Genomic DNA, 21,670 nt, shown 5'->3' with positions numbered 1-21,670 from the left:
TGTTAGGAAGTAGCGGAGTTGCTCATCCGTGCCAAATGTTGTGCGGTTGGCTGAAATACCTCAAGCGATGTTTCATGGTGTGCATCGACAAGCGGTGATCTTGTCCCCTTGGATGGGCTGTCAGCGTTAGTTGATGTGGGCTTTGTGTGGCATCGCTTGAACTTACTTTGCTCTCTCTTGTCCTCCCATTGGGTAGGGCAGATTTAGCTCCAACTTTGCGACCTCGGGTTAGGCGAGAACACCTGCAGAGTTTAAGCATATAATTAAGTGGAGGAAAAGAAACTTACAAGGATTCCCCTAGTACCGGCGAGCAAACCGAGAAGAGCCCACCTTGAAAATTGGGTTGGAGCGTTGATTGAATTGTAGTGTGTAGAAGCATCCTTAGCAGTGGACCTAGGCCAAGTCCCTTGGAGGTGGCGCCTGAGAGGGTAACAGCCCCATCAGGCCGGGACCCTGCCGCATCACGAGGCGTTGTCAGCGAGTCAGGTTGTTTGGGAATGCAGCCCTAATTGGGTGGTAAATTTTGTCCAAGGATAAATACTGGTGAGAGACCGATAGCAAACAAATACCGTGAGGGAAATACAAAAAGGACTTTGAAAAGTGAAATAAAGAGTGCTTGAAATTGTCAGGAGGAAAGTGGATGGAGGTTGTTGATGTGCCTTGGTTGAATGTCGAATGGCTCAGGCTGGTCCACCGCTCGATTTGAGGTGCAAGCCAACATGGGCTGCTGCATCATCACAAGCGTGGGTGGATTACTGCCTATTGGTTTGATGGTGTTGGTTGGCGAGCTTTCCATTCAACCCATGTTGAAACACGAACCTTGATTCTAACATGTGTGCGAGTAGGCAGGTTTGAAAACCTGCAGGGCACAAGGAAACTGACGGGAGAGATCCCCTCTCTGCAGGGCTGCATCGTTTACCAACCTTGAGCTTATGCAAAGAGTTTGAGTGCGAGCACACCTGTTGGGACTCGAAAGATGGTGAACTATGCCTGAATAGGCCAAAGCCAGAGGAAACTTTTGTGGAGGCTCCTAGTGATACTAATGTGAAAATCATTCATCTGACTTGGGTATAGGGGTGAAAGACTAATCGAACCATCTAGTAGCTAGTTTCCTCCAAAGTTTCCCTTAGTATGGCTGGAGCTCACACATAAGTTTTATCAGTTAAAGCAAATGATTAGAGGCATCGGGGGTGTAACGCCCTCGACCTATTCTCAAACCTTAAATAGGTAAGAGGGTGTAGCTACTCCATTGAGCCGCATCATGGAATCGAGAGCTCTAAGTGGGCCATTTTTGGTAAGCAGAACTGGCGACACGGGACGAACTGAAAGTCAAGTTACGGTGCCGAATTATGTGCTGACCTACATCCCACAAAGGGTTTTGGTTGATTAAGACAACAGGAAGTTTGTCATGGAAGTCAAAATCTGCTAACAAGTGTGTAACAACTCACCTGCCGAATCAACTAGCCCCAAAAATAGATGGTGCTGAAGCGCGTAACCTATACTCAACTATCGGAACAATTCCCTGGCTTTGATGAGTAGGAGGAAGTGGGGATCGTTGAGAAACCTTGGGCATGAGCTTGGGTAGATCAGTCCCAGGTGCAGATCTTGGTGGTAGTAGCAAATATTCAAATGAGAGCTTTGAATATTGAAGTAGGGAAAGGTTCCATGTGAACAACACTTGGACATGGTTTAGTTGATCCTAAGATTTGGGGAAGCCTTGCATCAAGGGTGCACTCTACATGACCATCGAAAGGGAATTGGGTTAATATTCCCAAACTAGGACATGGCTATGTGTGACAGCATTAGGAAATTTGAAGACATCGTCAAGGGCCCCGGTAAGAGTTATCTTTTTTTTTTAACAACTTTCCCACCCTGGAATCGGTTCACCCATAGATAGGGTCTAGCAGCTGGAAGAGCACCACACGTCTTGCAGTGTTCGGTGCACCCTCAGTGGCCCTTGAAAATGTGGAGGACCAAGTACCATTCATTCCTAGTTGTATTCATAACTGCATCAGGTCTCCAAGGTGAACAACCATTGGTGAATAGAACAATGTATGTAAGGGAAGTCGGCAAAACAGATCTGTAACTTCGGGAAAAGGATTGGCTCTAAGGGTTGGGCCTAGGGGTCTACAACCTCAACTTGTGGGCTTTCGGTACTCTGCCCGAGTCACTCTCATGGTGAAGGTGGGTAGTCACGTGCCGATTGGGCTATTGGTGTAGAATGCCCCCTACCGGGGGATTTTCCTAGGCATTGAACAATCAACTCAGAACTAGTATGGACAAGGTGAATCTGATTATTTAATTAAAACAAAGCAGTGCAATGGTCCCTGCGGATGCTGACACAATGTGATTTCTACCCAGTTCTCTTAATTTCAAAGTGAAGAAATTCAACCAAGCATGGGTAAATGACGAGAGTAACTATGACTCTATTAAGGTAGCCAAATGCCTCCTCATCTAGTTAGTGACGCGCATGTTATAGGCATATTTGGGAACTTCAACCCCAAGCTTATATGTTTATAAAATAGGGCTCATCAACCCATAAAAGAGTTGTTTCATTCCCTAAAAGAACATAGTCATCTGATTACATCATTCCCCAAAAGTTCCACATGAGAAACCCTCCAGAAATGGCCTAAATTGAACCATACTGACTGCTCCACTAGCAAAGTGCGATGCATACTGAATGGTACACTACCAAGGTGTGATGCATATTGATTATGACTTCTATTAGGTGTGATGGGATAGGATGGAGAAATGTTCGAGACAGTTTGCTAGGTGGTTGATCATGGAATCTTCTAGAAACGTCTCCTATGCCACTTGCCTCTCTGAATTTGCCCAGGGATGAGTAAGAGATCCAAGAAATCTCCAAGTGGAACCAATTGTAACAAGTGGAATGACACTAATCAAACCCCATGGATGACTCACACCCTTGCACACATCTATAAATGGATCCATCGTCTAAGAGATCTAGGGGGTGGAATATTGTGAATTGCAAGGAAGTGTTGATAGTTTGTAATTGAGGAAAGAGTATTGTATTGTTGGTGTGATCATGCTATTTCACGAGGTGAAGAGGGATTGAAGCTGGGAGGATGATGTTGGATTATACAATTGGGTTGTAATTCTCCCTTCTATTAATAAAGCTCTTCAATTTTTCTTCCATATGATTGTGCAATTGTGAATGTTATCATTTGTGAATGCTATCATTTGTTCATTATATATCTGATTCTATAATGTTTATGTTGTAATAGATCATGATGCTTTGACGGTTCTTTGTTGTTGTACTTATGCAGGTACTCTCTAAGCAGGTTAAGTATGGGGAGGAGTTGCAAGCTCTGTCAAGGGGGAGAGAGATCAAGCAAGGGATTAAACAAAAGTTCCAGGTTGGTTCCATCATCTTTCTCTTATCTGTTACACATAGAAGAAATTGTTGAATTGCTTTAGACTATTGTTTCTAGGTTAGCTTCCAAACTAAGAGGGCGAGTCATTTGACAAGACACTAATTTTCCCAGAAACAAATTGTGACTCGACTGGGGAATGAATAGATGTTTGTTTGCTGTTATTGTTTGTTTTATAAACTATAGATAGAGCCTGAATTCAGCCAAGTAGCCTTCGAACTACTCTTGCTCTGTAATTGCATAGTAGATCAATGTTGCTTCAGTCAATCTCTGGTTTGGTTTATGAATTAAACATTTGAATTACAAGCACATCTAGATGCCCTTTTGGTAGCTCAATAACCTCTCAAGACATTCCTCTATACTTTTCTCTTTACTGTCCATCAAAGCTCAGCCTAGCTCACTGAAAACAGCTACACATTTGAGCCAAAACCCACTTCAGTTGCTCACCCATTGTCTATCACTGTAACCCAGTATGCATCACACTTCTCGAGTGTAGTAAGTGCGACGCATCCCTGTTTTTGTGAAGCCCAAGTGGGATGACTAACTGAACCCTTTTTCCATTCTAGAAATTGGGGGGTTTTTGACGTTGTTTTCAATTTTCTTTAGTTGTTTTGCTGCTTATGGATAGTGCCTCCTTACTGAAGCCTACTTGCATCACATATATAAGCCTCCATTAGAATAGGATTAGTGAATGCTTTTGTGTATTTGTTCATCATTTAAAATCCTTTGTTGAAAAGTTGCTTAAATCGATCTGTCGCTTTGGTATAAAAAGTGTCGTAATTGTCATTTTGTGTCGAAAAGAGGTGTCATGAATTCTTCCTTCCCTTGATAGTCAATTAAACTTTTGTTCATATATTTGGTTTGATTTGTTGATATTTGAAGTGTCGAAAGAATTTTTTATTCAAAATTGAAACGTGTCATTTACTCTTCCTTTCTCTTTTGAAGAAGAAATTGTCGAAAATGTCATTTTGAAAGAAACATTTCAGATCTTCGCTACATTTAGTTTTCCTTTTTGGAATTTTTCACATTAAGGAGAACGAAAACAAATACATGCATTTTCATTTAGCATTTTTAGTCTTTGTGTGAAAAATGATTTAGGAAAATGCACTAGTGTTCGCTCTTTTCTCTTTGTTTGAAAGAATTGTAATCTTCTTTCCCTAATAACTAGGATTTTCATTGCTTAAAATAGACAAAGATTGTTTATCATTGTAGATTGCATTTTAGGAATTTCAAATCATCATCATGCTGTGAACCATTGAAAGGAAAACTCTAAACAATATCAACTCTAAAATAAATTTCAATGAACCTAACAACGCTTTGGAACTTAACGCAACACATCTAGAGGTCTAGGCTAGATACATGTTTTGGCGTCATTAAAACTAGTGGATATCATTTTCATTGAAGGTTGGGTGATTCCTCCTCCTTGATACGACAAGTACTAGCATGGACTTGTGCTCCCCATACCGTCGAGTATATATTAGGAGGCCACAATAGGCTTATATCCTTTATCCATAGGAATCTGAGTCTGCCACCTTATTGATCGCAAGGCATTGAACACAGTATTCAGGAAGATTTACTACTGTACATAAGTCCTTGGTAATTTCTCTTTAATTTATCACCAAGGTGTATATTGCAATTTTTCGATTTGTTTGGTAATCCTTGTTGTGGAGGTAAATCCCCTCTGTGGATAGAGGCGATCCCTAATAGTCCAAGTAGGGTCTAGCAACAATCAAACAACGCTAACACGCAGGTTCCTAGTTACAAATTAAAGACCAATGATGAAGGCCTACTTGGATTCCAATGCTAGTACTTGTAGAAGAGTCGATGCTCCCGCTCCTTTGCCCTGGCTGGTCACAATCCTCATGATCCTCGTGCATGGACACCTGCACATGCAAAGAATGATACAAACACAAGCATAAAATCCAATAGATGCAACTATATATCAGTGAGAAAGGATATAACTCAAACACCATCATAAAGACAATAAGAGTGGAACCATAATGATAGTCGTCTATTATTGATAAACAAAGAAGAATACAACCATAGTTCTGACGTCAAATCCTTCTCAAGAGGGTCCAACCAGCAAGTTCCTCAAGCATTCACCCTTGAAGGTAGATCTCCCAAGACAAAACTCTCTCTCACACAAGTTTACACAAGATCAAAACATTTCACAACCTTCCTTAAGCTCTCTAACAATCCCACACTTGTCACACCAGCTACCTATCAAGCTCACACACTATCAGCAATACTCCAAACACTATGAATTCCAAACTAGCAGCTCATAGAAATGGTGTAGGATTAAATAGGAGAAGGAGTCTCCATGAATGGTGGGAGGATGAGCTTATCTCCAAGGAAGGTGGCTCAAATGACGAAACAGACATTCCAGAGAAGGGAGGGCGACATATACAAGGCCAACAACCAGGTCTGGAGTCATCTGGAAGGCCGGCTGTTAGAACAAACTCGCCTAGACTGGATCATCGCAGGTGCATAACTGCACTGGAGCGCTGACATCGCTACTGCATAACGAAGAAAGTCATGTCAGCGCAATCAAATATAAGCAACAGTCGCGCTGTCTCATGAAATTCGACCATCTCGGGAATCACGTGTACTTCCGCGCTGGCAGCGCGTTCGATCTGTTTTGGAGCACTCATCAGCGTGATTATTTTTACAACAGTCGCGATGATAGCAAAACTTTGGCAAAGTGGGTCATTTGGCAACATTAGAGAGCATGAGCATAGATGATTTGGACTCAGGACACATTAGGAAGACTAATAGAAAGATAGTGACAAATTACTGTGTAACAGATGCCCCCTAAAGCATGAAGCCCGAGAGAGTGGGAGAGGTGAAATGCTTTATGAAACTGACTGAGCTGGAACACCACCGGGAAGAACCTGCACACAAGTACAACTGATATCTTTGATAATCAATTACATGTAGTCTAGGCATGGGCGCAATCATCCAAAAGACATACGAAAGAGGTCTTTGGTATGGACGCAGCCACCCAGCTAATGAGACCGTGATGATAATAAAGGTATGGTCACAGCCATCCATGAGGACTCAGGTATGGGCGCAGCCATCCATCAATGAGTCATGTAATGATCATAATAATCCACAAAATCGCAACCTGGATCTCAATAGGCAAAATCTAGGGTCTTGTGCTCCATCTCGACTCGAACAAAGTACAAGTCCAGGCATGCGAATATAGGAGTTGAAGTCGAACATGCAAGAACATCGTCTGAATACCAGTCAATGATGAAAACTATTAACATACGCGAGAGGTACCACCAATAATGACAATGGTCCTCAAGGTACTATAGGTACAATCTACGGCGTGCGAATGAGTGAGCTAACATCGAGCACTCGCAGAATCATTTGATTGGAGGTCAATGATGAAAACCTCATGTCGAACACGAAGAACCTACCATTGAGGCATGCAGGTTCCAAGGTACCTGAAGGGAGTCTCTAGGTCAACTTCCTGGATAATGAGCTGAAGTCGACAGGAAGTGACCTTGATCGAAGGTGGGCCATAATTTTTCCCACATCATCGACATGAGACAGAGAAGGATAATATATTTTGCGTGAGGTATCAGAGGGAGATTGAGTATTTTTGCAGAGGTCAATTTCTCTTGAGCATATCGGCGGCACAACAGTGGACTTGGCAGTATTTGACATTAAATGATCAGGGGTCATGGCGACAATACAATGAGCAGATGAGAGGTCAAATAGGATAACCCAAACCCATGAAGGCAAGTGTAAAAATAAGATGAGATATTCCCACCCAGACACGAATGTAGACAAGTGCCATGTTCAAGAGCGACATACTGTCGACACGACAATGATTGTGGTTCCATTTTCCCCACCATCGCTGGCGAGTACCCTGGTTATTTTTTGATGACAAGCTTGACGAGGATAGCATATTCTTGAAAGGCGTCATTTCGACAGAATCTGATGTAATTAAGTTTTAACAAGTCTGAAAAAGGAAGAACTCGACATCTTTTCCTGTTTAGAGAGTCTGAAAAGACAGCAGAAAAGTGAACTCCAGGGGGGTCCTTTTTCGTAAAGTTGTGTCTCTCGAGCCCGAAAAAGTATAAAACCATGCTCGAAAGAACCGCTCAACCAGTATGATCAAGGAGTACCTTTCGTAAGTAGTGACTTCGACCCGAAAAAGTAAAAAAGCGGTCAGAAGTACGTCGTTTTGTAACCAATAACGAGTTTGAAACGACAAAACCCCGACGATCTTTTTTAAGTTTAAACGGTCGAAAAAAGAGCTTAAAGGCGACCGCCTCTCGCTTCTTTTAATGAGTTGAGAGGGAGACTTGGCTATCTTTTCTTGTTTCACATCGAAAAAGAGCTTAAAGATGACGTTTCGGGACCAAGTGTGCATACAACCATCGTGATTCCACCAATTGAGATCCTGCACAAGGAACACAACACACGTAAACCCGTTCGAGATAATATAGACAATGTGCATAAAAACATAGTAAAACTATATCGGAACCAAGCATATGGTAAAAACCATCATAAAAAACCCATATTTATGAAAAATAATATTTAATTTTTTAAAATTTACCATAAATAGGGGGGGTAAACAAATTTTTTTACCATTGTTACCATTGGAGCTTTGTGGAGCGACTTGGAGCTTTGAGGTTGACGAGCGAAATTCCACCTCGTACGTGCATCATCCATCCTAAAGTCAATTCCAGGTAGATTCATCTTGCCTTACACTCCATTTTGAAGTCTTTTTTCTGCATTTTAAGGGTGGGAAATGGTTGTTTGAGCAGATTTTTTGAAACGCATTCCGCTCTCGGTCAGCGTGGATTTCCCTATCGGGTCCACGCTGACCCAAAAAAACTTCCACAGGCCACTCCTAGATCAGCGCGAAAGAGTGATGTACTTCCGTGCTAACCCGAAAAAAATATCAAAGGCGCCCATTATCAGCGCGACTGTTTTTAAAATAGTCGCACTGACGCTGCGCAACAAGTTTTTTGATAATGCAAGTCGCAAAGCGGAAAGATAGCAATTCCTATGGTAGAGGACATCATCCTTCGAACAATGCTCTTCATGGTGACACGGGCAGCAGGCTCCCAGGCCCAACACGAGGCCTCGAAGACCCATCTCCGACTGGCTCTCGAATGCTTGAATCCTACCATACTTAACTGGGCAGAGGCAGTAGCGGCAAACATGAAGAGACAACTGACCAACTGCCGTCGTGGTGAGTCGAAGCAGTTTGGCTACGGATCGATCTTACTCCAGCTCATGCTGGAGCAGGTGCTAGCATTTCAACTGCAGGATATGGTCTTGGACCCACCTAGGCCTTGCGAGACAAGAGCCACACGATGGGGCCATGTCATGCCACGAGGAGGTGGCTGTCGACCAGTGGCATGTGGGGTATACTTCCGAGAGTGGCTGGAGCAGCAGAATATCTTTGTGGAGGACTGGCCGTATGCCGGCCTAGACTTCCATGGCGACCCAGACATGCCGCTGCCTGGTGGAGAGCAGTGGGATGACGGTGGTAAGACACTTGATCTCATTTTCTGATTTTTTAATTTTATGATGTTTTTGATTTTTTCATGTACATGTCCTAATGACGAACGCTATGATATGTAGATGTAGGACTGGCGAGACCTCTCGGCCTGGCCCCAGAGGTGCGGAGGGATGCGCAGGGCATTGGAGCTCTAGCCCTGGCTCCTCCGGGAGATGACGCGATGGAGACCGTGATACGGAACCTCGAGGGCTTGCTGACAGGGATTCCAGATTACAAGGGGATAGAGGAGGTCCCCATAGCGTCTCAGATCCATACAGTGGGAGTAGAACCTAGGATGCACCGCCTTTTGAGGCGGGTGGCACGAGCGGCTGTGCAGTATAGGGAGCACAACCCGCCACAGTAGATATCTAGGTCTTTATTTCCTACTGGTGATTTTTTGAGAGACATGTGTCTTAGATGTACAGAGAACACAGGCCCTATTTAGACATGTACACTTATTTTTGAGTGCCTTGGTGCGCCACACGATATATATATATACATATTCCTATGGTTTATTATTGTGCTTTTATGTGCTTGCTTGTATAATGTTTTGATTATATGTTACGCAAATGTCTATCTAATACATGATTAGCCAATGCATCAGATAATGTGTTTAATCTTCGTGGAATATGCTGATATGTAATGTAATCAAAATTCCTCTCTAACAATTTAACACGTAAATACAACCTTAAAATGTGACGGTCTCTGACGGAATATTGCCCATTGAGCTGATGGACGAATATTAAGATTAATTGCCTCGGCCAATAATTCAATCACAGCACTATATTCAACGACATTGTTTGTGGTATATCCCAAACACACACCTTGAAGATCTATCAACTCACCGTGAGGATCGTAGATCACCCACGCTGCAGAAGACAAATTTTGAGTGCTGCGGCAGCCACCGTCAGCGAAACCAATGTAAGGTGCACTAGATATCTGCACAAGAAGCAAAAGACACAATAAGCGGCAATCACGCCTTAACACCAAGCCAAAAACATGAAAACACACACACACAACACACTTGCTAAAACACACGCATGTACAAACCGAAGTGCATGGAATCATGCATAATACTTTTTCAAGTATAGCCCATTGCGGGGCTTATCGAGAGGATTACCTTCGTAATCATCTAGCTCATATGACCCTTTCTGCAAAACTCTCTTTACAATATAAGGGCCAAGCCACATGGGCTCGAGTTTGCCTGCCCCCATCTTGTCATTTGCTTGGTCGTATACCAGGACTAAATCTCCCTCAACAAAGGAATGAGGATGGATGGTATGGTCGAAGTGAGTTTTAACTCTCTTCTTCTGTGCTTCGATAGCTAGAGAGGCTAGCCAACGGGTCTCGTCCAGCTATTATAGGTAAAGAAGACATTCCTCTACCAGAGTAGTATTGGGAAGCAACTCGACGACCAATTTTAACGAAGGGATTTCGCATTCGATAGGAAGGGTAGCCTCTAGTCCATAAACTAATTGAAATGGAGTGAAACCAGTGGCATCCTTCATAGAGGTTCGGTAGGCCCACAAGGCGGGAAACAACATTAAATGCCAATTAGACTTATGCATGCCAACGGTACATTGAAGCATTGTAACCAAAATCTTGTTAACGGTTTCAACCTGGCCGTTGGACTGAGGATAGTATGGGGTCGAACTATCATGTCGTAAGCCTAGCTGGGTTGTCAGTTCAGTCATCATGTGATTACGGAAATGCTTCCCGTGATCCGTGACGATGGCTTGAGGAACTCTGAACCGTGAAATAACATGGTTGAACAAAAACTGCGCCACTGTGTGACCGTCTTCAGTTAATGTGGGCATCGCCTCAGCCCATTTTGTAAAGTAATTGACGGCAATGATAATATACCCATGCCCCCAGGCCGAGCGAGGGTTACAGGTCGTATAATCAATGCCCCATTTTGCAAAAGGGCCAACGGTGAAAACAGGGTGCAACAGAGCTGGTGGCACACGCATCTTCTGCTGGTATATCTGGCACGCGTGACACGAACGGACGGCAAGAATGCAATCCTTAAAAATGGAGGGCCAAAAATAACCGGTGCGGAGGATTTTTTGAGCTGTGGCATATCTGGACATGTGACCACCACAGGTGCTAGAGTGGCAGTCATTCAGGACTCGCTCAGCTTCCTCGAGAGTTAGACATCGGCAGAGGACGGAGTCGATGCCGAGGCGGTACAGGGTGTCCCCGATAATACGGTAGGGTTGAGACTGATGACGGATCCGTCGCCAAGCATCCTTGGACACAGTGGGACAGAAAGAGGACATCTGTAGATATACAATAATATCCCCGTACTAGGGATCGAGGGTACTGATCAGGAATAGAGTTTCGTCCGGGATATGGTCCTCTGATTGAGAGGGTGTGTAAGGAGATGGCAAAGAGCAAAGTAACTCAGCAAAGACTAGGGACTTCTTAGACTTAGCAGTAGTAAATTCCAAGTCAAACTCTTGGAGGATTACGATCCACTTTGAGTATTTTCCCCCCAGCAACTGACGTGACAAAATGTACGTCATCGGGTTGCAATCAGAAATCACAGTCATGGTACGCAACAAGATATAATGCCCGAAATGTTGGACGGCACAAACGATGGCCAATGCCAACTTCTCGACGTAAGCATATCGAGTTTTTGTGTCTAAAAGGTTGCGGCTGGGGTAATATATGACATGCTCAGTGTCATCATCATTGTCTTGCATGAGAACCATGCCGATAGTGGTATCGGCGGCAGCCAAATACAGAGTATAATCGCGATGGTAATCCGGAGGACGCAATAATGGAGCAGAAACAAGGAGACCCTTGAGACGCTCGAAAGACTCTTGAGCAATAGCATCCCAATGAAAAGGGGTATCTCGCTTCAATAACTGTGTAAAGCCTTTAGCCACTTCGGCATAGTTCGGAACGAATCGTCTTAAGAAATTTGCTTTGCCCTGCAAGCTCTGCAACTGCTGCAAAGAAGCAGGGGGAGGAATATTCAAAATAGCTTCGACTTTGAGGGGATCCAGCCGGATGCCATCTCGAGAGACAATAAACCTAAGCAGTCTGCATGATTCAACACAAAAGACACATTTATGAGGATTAAGCCTGATGCGATAGTGTTGACAGCGGAGAAAGATTTCACGAATATGGGAAGGGTGGTCCTGGCATTTGACGGAATGAGCTGGTAGATCATCCAGGTATGGTTGTACAATGTGACGGATGTCATGAAAAGCATAGGACATTGCACATTGGAAGGTAGCACTGGAGATCTTCAAACCGAAAGGGAGCTTTTTGTAAGCAAAAGTGCCCCAAGGACAGATAAAGGCAGTCTTATGCTGATCAGCGGGCGCAATATTGATCTGGTTATACCCAGAAAAACTGTCCATAAATGAATATATTTCGCTCCCTGCACACTCATCAATGAGCTGATTGATGAAGGGTGTGGGGAAGTTATCCTTAGGACAGGCCTGGTTGATGTCACGGTAATCAACACAGACTCGAATGGTACCCTGTTTTCTGTTCACAGGGACGATGTTAGAAACCCAATCCGTAAGTGGAATGGGGTAAATGAAACCAACCTCGAGAAGCTTTTCAACTTTTGCTTTAATGGCTGCAACCTTTCGGGGGTTCATGGGGCATAGACGTTGGCGAACAGGCTTAGCACCCAGATACATAGGTATCTCATGCACCACTATGCTAGGGTCAATGATGGGCATCTCTTCATAGGACCAAGCGAAGACATCACAAAATTCGCGAAAAATATCAGTGTAGAGCTGAATTTCCTCCGGAGTACAAGTGACTCCAATGTGAATGTGCTCGACAATCCCTGGTTTCGCAGAGATGTCGATGGGTTGGGTCTGCGTAATGTTTCCCATATTGCCTTCAGAGGACACTTGAAAAACTTGAATAGGTGTTTGCAAGGGCTGAGATGGGAGACAAGGGGCAAACCGTTCTATACAGGTGATCATATCCTGATGGGCAGGGAGAAACGAGGAACGGTGGTGATGATCAGACCAAGGAGGTTCCTCGAGAGACATGGTCTCGATAATGGCTTCATCGAAAGGAAATATTTCCTTTAACAGATCCGAAGTAGCATCATCTCCAAGCCAAGGGGAATGAACATACGAATCAGGAACACTGCTCGGAGGAGCAGGTTCGGGAGGGGGAGCCGATGCAGCAATGATTTCAACGTAGTTGAGCTCGGCAGGACTCAACGACATCATATCTCCCCAAGATTCTATCTTACTAGCAGGAGGAAGGACCCACAGATCAGAACGCACGGAAATCATGTTGATAGGAGTGAGATTAGGAGGTGGGAGGGAAAAGACACCCATCAAGGCGGGATCTTTAAAAAGTCCAGCTCCCACACTCTCACATGATTTGGAGGTATGCTCCACGAAAGACACGTTGCCTTTGGAAGAGGAGGCGAAGAAGGAGAGCTGGTCCACGGTGACAATCTTCCCCTGATGAGGGAAACAAATGACACGGAAAAGAGACGAAGCCAAGGCTTGCATGGCATATGTCCAGCTACGTCCGAGGAGGAGGTTGTAAGTAAGATTAGCATCGACAACTTCAACCTCCACTTCGACCGTCTTCCCTTCCAAAGAGATGGGCAACTGTTGGAGTATACCATAAGGACGAGACTCTCTTCCGTCAAAGGCTTCCAATGTTGTAGGAGACTAGCTCAGCGTCGGAGAACCAATAGCTTTCCAACAGGTAATAGACATGATGCAAGTGGAAGCACCTTCATCAATGATTGTACGATGAATCGTTTTAGTGTTGATAATGACCTGTATGAGGAAAGCGATTTGGTGAGGCAGTCTCGCCGTATGGCCTTCAAGGTCAAAAGAAATCAGATCCGAGTCAGCCGGGTCTATGGCACCGATGGCCGATAGCAAGGACTTCCTCAGGGAGGGGCAACTCTGGAGCACTTCTAGGGCGGACATAGCAAACGGAGCCTGAGCTAAGTCCTCAATGATGCTGTAATGCTGGGTAGCACGAGCATTAGGGTTGTAAGAAGACTTCCGGAGTACACCTTTTGGAGGGGGTCGGATGGGTGTCTCAGTGTTAGGTCTCTCGATATGGAGTGGACCAGAACTGGACGGAGGAGCACTTGAGGGGACCTCAGGCTCTTTCTCGGCATGCGACGGATATTCTTTTTCCTGAGTACTGATGTGGACGGGAATCGTCCCAACCTTAAATACTTGGCAGCCAAATGAAGAAGAGGGTTGCGATGGGTCAGCCACCATTTGAGTTTGTTGTGAGGGGAAAGGTTCTTTGAGCCCAGCAGGAGTCCTGGGAACACCTTTCAACAATCGACTAACTTCATTCCGCTTGGGGCAGTCTTTAGTATAGTGATCCTCGTCACAGATAAGACAAGGATACTTGGGTTTACGTTTGGCTCCTTCCTCGGGTGGAGGTTTAGGGGAGTCCTATCTGGGCTGCTCAGATTTATTCTTAGCTTTCCCCTTCTTCTTTCCTTTTGAGGATTTATCCGCCATGGTGGACTGGATGGCGTTAACCTCGGAAGTGTTTCCAGAATTAGATTGACCCTGAGAAGTGTTTTCGTTTGAAGCATTCGATTTCTGCTTCCCAGGGTTCGCGGATGATTTCTTTGAAGATGCATTTACAGAGCCAATAACACTGTCAATAGCTGGCTTTGGCAGAGCTTTGCCTGTTCCGGGTCTCGGGGCATCTGGAAAATAATCATATAAGGTACCTGACTGAGAATAAACTAAGTTGAGGTACTAAGCACATGCGATAGCTTTCTCTTTAGTTACACAAGCTCCCATAACAATGTCTCGCGCGATTGCGGGGACAAAGGAGGTCATAAGCCAATTGGTCAGGAGCTGATCTGGAATCCAGAACTTGATCAAAAGACGACGCCATCTCCATTCATGTATATGATCGAATATATGTGTGGCCGTGTCCTGTTTAAGAGATGTGAGGAGATGCGTTCCTGTCTCATACCAAATGGGCAACTGAAAGTGAGTTAGAAATGCCATTGCCAACGAGTTGAAATCTTGAAAGGATCCGTGATTCAACTCAATGTACCACTTAGCAGCCGAGCCGGTGAGAGTCCTTTGGAAAAGGTGAAGCTGGATGGAATCGTCAAGCCACGAATTTGATGAACACCAAAGGTGATAGGTCATGACATGGGCTTGAGGGTCCTCTCCAGCTTTGCCATCAAATTTGGGACAATCACGGGTATCTTGGTTGGAACTGGTGGCCAATATGGATTATGAAGAATGGGATCATTAGCTAATTTGGACACATCTGGCAGTTCCAATTTTGCTAAGAAAGGTAACTGAGGATTGAAGGACATCTGTGGCCGTGGATAAGAGGTAATACCAGAGTTCCAACCAGGTGGCGGTTGCCCCCATGGACTTTGTCCATATGGGCTCGACCCATAAGGGTTTTTCCCATAGGGATTCTGTACATAGGGTTCTGTCCATAACCGGACGGTTGACTCTGGATCTGCCCCCCAACACCCCATGGATTATCAAGTTGACCTGCAGGAGCAACATACTGTTGCTGATAATTTTGATAAGGAGTGACCAGCATTTGTTGATAATTTTGATACGGGGCCAACTGAGTTTTCCCCTGAGGCTGCTGGTAACTATACGGTTGCTGGGCTCCATATTGAGCCTGGTGACCAGGCTGCGCTTGGTAAGAAGGTTGGGATTGCAGCCCACCTTGCATCTGAAGACCAGTTTGAGTGTGGGGCCCAGAAGAATGTCCTTGAAAAGGTTGAGCTTGGGCCACCTGGCTGAAAGGTTGTCCTGGCTGAGTTTGGGATGGACCTGTTTGCCCAAAAGGATGAGCTTGCTGGGTATTAGGTTGTCCTTATACAACTGAGGTTTGTCCTTGCGGAACAGATGGCTGAGCGGGCTGGACGGCCAGTTGACCTTGAGGTTGACCAACTTGTCTAGATGGATGACTAGGCTGGGCAGTGGGTTGGCCTTACTGTACGTAAGGCTGACCACCCTACCCAGAAGGGTACCCCTGCTGGATTCCAGGTTGTCCTTGTTGCATATAAGGTTGTCCTGCTTGTCCAGATGGATAACCTTGCTAGACACCAGGTTGACCTTATTGGATGTAAGGTTGTCCCGGTTGCCCAGACGGGTAACCTTGCTGAATACCAGGTTGCCTCGGATTACCAGAAGGTTGAGTAAGATAAGTGAAAGATGGACCACCAGTGGCCGAAGGTTGTCTGTGATAGGGTTGTCCTTATGGGCCCCTAGGTTGCCCTGGGTAAGACTGGCCATAATATTGCTGCCCTTGGGGGGTTTGCACGTAAGATGGTTGGCCTTGGTTAGGTAGTCCCTGAAGATGTGCAGGCATTTCTTGGCCACCATGGTAAGTGGTGGCGCCCCAAGCAATGGATAATGGCACCGAGACCTCAACAACAGGCTGAGTAGGCAAGGGCCTGGAAAGATAAAGGTATTAACCAGTGGAATCATAGTAATAAAACGGACCTTACGAACTCGGATCCTGGATAGCTTGCATATATTGATCATATGGCCCCCCTCCTGGAGTGGGACTAGAAGAGGGTGGTGCACTTTGTGTTGGATGAACAACTTTGCATGTATGTGCCGGCTGGCCACTACTTACTAGGCCGTGAGACGGACCAGCACCAGTAGTCACAGCTGAAGAAGCCGTAGCGGCACTAACAACCAGTGTTTTGAATACGCTACACAAACAGTCGGAACAGTTGGAACTGAAGTGATGGGTGTATTGTGAGCTTGTGAAACAAAAGATCCCGTAGTGGGAGTGATGTGGAGATCCCACATAGTACCTGAAGAAGGGATCCTAGTACCTGCATTATCCCTCAAGGACTTATAGCGTGAGGGTACCGAAGATGTGGCCGGGATAAGAGTTTCAATACTTGACAAAACAGGTGTCTCACTCACTCTAGGAGATGTATCATCCATGTCAGAGGTAGACATTGGGGTCGAAACACCAGGAGGGGTAAAAGGAATATCGTCTTCGTAAGGCTCCCAAATGGAGTTCCAGTGAATTTCGTAAGCCTCGTCGTCTGGAGCATGAGAGTTAATCGGTTGGATACTTGGGATAACAAGGAGAGTATCACTCACAACTGGTATCTCAGGAGCAATAGAAGACGGAGACCCTTGATCACTTGGAACAGGAGACGAGATCGATGATTCCGCCAGGATGACAAACTTCAAAACAAATGCTAGGGAAACTAATGAGAAAGGACCCTACTCAAACTAACACAAACAAGATCTAACCGGGTAAATGTTAATTGCGGCCGAATAAATTTTAAGACGCAAGGACATAACTTGACCTTTTCATTTTTTAAGAGTTGAGAAAAGGACAAAAATATGACTCTAGTCGCCTTCGAATGTTTAATGAGCCCGAAGTGACAAATGCTTAGATGAGCCTTTTCTTTTAGGGAGTCTGAAAAGGATCAAAGTGACTACTCTAGAGAGCTAGGCAAAAAGGTTTACCAAACAAATCTGTAAAACTGCATATACACCTTGGCAGTCATATGAAAACCAAGGACTTCCTGTACAGCAGTCAATCTTCCCGAATGTTGTGTTCAGTGCGTTACGGCTTGTAAGGCGGCAGACACAGCTTCCTATGGATAAAGGATGATAACCTAGTGGGGTCTCCCCATATACTCGATGGTACGTGGGAGCTCAAGTCCGTGCTAGACCACTATTGCGTCACGGAAGGTGGAATCAACCAACCTTAAGTGAAACAAAAGTGACTAGGTTTAACGACGCTGGAGCACGTCTCTAGCCTAGACCTCTAAACAGTGAGCGTTATGTTCCAATGCATTTTTTAGGTTCATTCAGTTCATTTTAAGGTTGATCTTGTATTAGGTTTCAGTTTTCATGCCTTATCGTATGAAATCTCTCAAAATTGCCTAAATGCAAACTATATGCCAAAATATGTCATTCCATTCGATGAATGCTAGTTACGAGAGGGTTGGAGGGCTTTCACGCAAATGAAATGATCACAAAACAACAAATAGCTTCCCTAATGCAGCTAATGGAAATTCACAAACTTTTCTTTGAGATCACTAATCACTAATCAAAATGAAAAGCTTCTAGTTCTCATTAACTAATACAAAGCAAAAGAGATTTTTCTTTTTGTTGATGGCAAAGTGCATTAAACAAACTTTGAGAAATAATAACAAACAAATGTGAAAAGAATGGTCGACCCCAAACAACTGTGATCCATGTCCGGGGAGTGAAAAGAAATTGAAACAATGTCAAGACTGGTTCAACAACAATCACTTAAACAACCAAGGAAAAGCAAGCAGTAAACGAACCTTTGCAAACAAGTAACCAAACAAAGCTGATCCAACAAACTTGGATTGATAAAACTAGGTCACAAGACAAAAAGCAAGATTCGCTCAACAAGACTAACAAGAAAGTGCTTCAATCTCCAAACAGTGAAAAACAAGTTAAAAACCAAGTGAGAACAGCAGGGGATGCAAGACCAATAGGCTTAGGAGGCAGAATTGAAGAAATTCAATTCTACAGGAATCAGCGCGGGTGGTACACAGCAACAATGCGCTGATAAAGAACTATGCGCAGCAACAATGCGATGTCAGTGTGGAAGTACACGCCTTAACCGCGATGGTCCGATTTTCAGAACCGTCGTGACTGTTTGGTGTATTAACGTGATGATCAGGGGGTCACAGAAAGGTCTGCGCAATGACAGCACGACTGTTTAATTATAAACCACGATGATGCTCAAAATCGGCCACAATCAAGCCAAAAACTCCCAAACCAAGGAAATCAATTTTTAAACAAACAAGGCACCTCCCAAACCGAACTAGGAAACCAAAAAACAGAGAACTAATCCCCAAACTTTGAAAAGAGAGCAAAAACAAACTCAAGGGAAGAATGAACAAAAAGGACAAAAGCCAGCTCCAAGTTGTTCAGTTTGTAAACCGAACCGGAGATTGACTGAAGTGGCGTTGATCTACTTCGCTAATGCAGAGCAATAGCGTTTCAAAGGCTATTTGGCCATGCTTTAGGCTCCATCTAAAGTTTACAAATCAAACAACAAGGTAAACTCCCCCGTATGGTCGCCAAATTGTTGTGGAGGTAAATCCCCTCTGCGGACGAAGGCAATCCCTACTAGTCCAAATAGGGTCTAGCAACAATCAAACAACGCTAACACGCAGGTTCCTAATTGCAAATTAAAGACCAATGATGAAGGCCTACCTGGATTCCAATGCTAGTACTTGTAGAAGAGTCAATGCTCCCGCTCCTTTGCCCCGGCTGGTCACAATTCTCACGATCCTCGTGCACGGACACCAGCACATGCAAAGAACGATACAAACACAAGCATAAAATCCAATAGATGCAACTATATATTAGTGAGAAAGGATATAACTCAAACACCATCATAAAGACAATAAGAGTGGAACCATAATGATAGTTGTCTAATATTGATAAATAAAGAAGAATACAACCATAGTTCTGACGTCAAATCCTTCTCAAGGGGGTCCAGCCAGCAAGTTCCTCAAGCATTCACCCTTGAAGGTAGATCTCCCAAGACAAAAATCTCTCTCACACAAGTTTACACAAGATCAAAACACTTCACAACCTTCCTTAAGCTCTCTAACAATCCCACACTTGTCACACCAGCTACCTATCAAGCTCACACACTATCAACAACACTCCAAACACTATGAATTCCAAACTAGCAACTCATAGCAATGGTGGAGGCTTAAATAGGAGGAGTCTCCATGAATGGTGGGAGGATGAGCTTATCTCCAAGGAAGGTGGCTCAAATGACAAAACAGACATGCCAGAGAAGGGAGGGAGACATATACAAGGCCAACAACTAGGTCTGGAGTCATCTGGAAGGCCGGCTATTAGAACAAACTCGCCCAGACTGGATCATCGAGGGTGCATAACTGCACTGGAGTGCTGACATCGCTACTGCATAACGAAGAAAGTCATGTCAGCGTGATCAAATATAAGTAACAGTCGCGCTGTCTCATGAAATTCGACCATCGCGGGAATCACATGTACTTCCATGCTGGCAGCACGTTCAGTCTATTTTGGAGCGCTCATCAGCACGATTATTTTTACAACAGTCACGATGATAGAAAAACTTTGGCAAAGTGGGTCATTTGGCAACATTAGAGAGCATGAGCATAGATGATTTGGACTCATGACACAGTAGGAAGATTGATAGAAAGACAGTGACAAATTACTGTGTAACAATCCCTCTGTCTATATTTTCCAGAGTAGTCACTTTCATTCCTTTTCGACTCTTTAAAAAAAAAGGTCCATCTGAGCACTTATCACTTTAGGATCATTAAAAATCGGAGGAGACTAGAGTCATCTTTAGCTTTTTATCGACACTTAAAAACTGAAAAAGCAAATTTGTGTCGAAGCGTCATTAAAATGAATTGAATTCAGAATAACATATTTTTCCCCTTAATTTTGAGTTGATCAAGTAATCCGCAATCGTGGAAGAAAGTCAATCAAAACCCTGTCATTCGCGGAGACTAGCGAGCCAACCATCTTTTATTGTGGAAGCGAAGCCAATCCAGACAAAGCAGTCTCGTTTAACTGAGTCCAATTCATCTGATTTATTCAAAACTTTTGTTTCAACGTCGTCATAGACAACAGTTACTCTGATCATTCCTGGTACATCTGCCTTTATAGAAGAAGTTTCGTAGTTACAAGAGGACATTAGAACTGATCCTAGTGTAATAGTAGATACTTCTATACCTGAAACAACTCCATATAGAGTTCATCTAGAATCCATCTAAGTTCAAACCAAGGCTACATTTGAACCAGTAGTGTTTCAAGAACCTCCCTTTGAGACTGAAGTTCACTTACCTAAACATCTGGAAGTTGAGTTTCAGAATTCAAAAGGTGTCACCCCTCCAGTATCTGTCACTGCAAAAGGTATACCTTCTTCAGCTCAAGAAATATTTTATGAACCTGACAGTCTAACTCTTCCACCTGGTCTGATTGCTATAGAGGAGATAGTAGAGGATCCTCCATCTATTACCCCATTACATTTTGGAACTGGGATTCATTTGTGTCCTTCGGCTCCCAAGTTTGGTTCTTTTAATCATCCTTCATCGAAGTTCCTGTCGAACCGCTAGGAAATATTTTGGATAGAGTAAACATGTCTGAGCAACCGTCAACATCTAGGAATGTCTCATCTGATGCAGCTACAGCAAAATTTTCTGATGCCATTCCTACAATGCTTGTTGGTATACCATATGTTCCGGCTAGTTATCAATCACTAGCTGGAGTCCACTTAGGGGCTACTTCGGCAACATGGTCTCCTCCTATTTATTTATTTGGAGTCCCATTTGGTATTTCTTATGTTGAAACTCAGCAATTTCATCCTACATGCCAGTATCAATTTGGGCAGACCAATCTTGAAAGACCTATATATCCTTTAAACACTAGACTGCTGCCATATGGAGGGCAGTATGCTTTTTCATTACTCCCTCCTAGGGAACAACCATATGAGAGATTCCAACAAAATTCAGGTCAAACTGGAATTACATCTAGTAGTTGGTACCAATACGGCCACAACAACCAAGGGTTATATATCCAACACAATTGATCCAACCTGTGTCGAATATTCCCACTACACCTATTATTGTGACTATGTCACAAGCACAAGCATAGCCTGTTGCATCTCAACCTCAAGTCTCTCAGGTTGCGATACAACAACCACTTGTCCCTATGGCTCAATTGCAACCTTAGGTTAGTGCTTCCTTATCTGGAATGGCTCAGGCACAAATGGG

At 44.1% G+C, this 21,670-nt stretch overlaps 1 pseudogene; it reads left to right on the top strand.

Annotated features, from left to right (window-relative positions):
* The first annotated feature begins 241 nt into the window (after window positions 1–241).
* On the top strand, window positions 242–2,041 carry LOC149157412 (25S ribosomal RNA; annotated as a pseudogene).
* The last annotated feature ends 19,629 nt before the right edge of the window (window positions 2,042–21,670 follow it).

Source organism: Pinus tabuliformis, chromosome 5_2, assembly GCF_031772625.1.
Source record: "Pinus tabuliformis cultivar Carrire ecotype Pingquan chromosome 5_2, CPIR1, whole genome shotgun sequence".
In the NCBI taxonomy this organism is placed as follows: domain Eukaryota; kingdom Viridiplantae; phylum Streptophyta; class Pinopsida; order Pinales; family Pinaceae; genus Pinus; species Pinus tabuliformis.
Note: the sequence above shows the minus strand (reverse complement) of the source record. Positions and strands in the feature narration are given on the sequence as shown.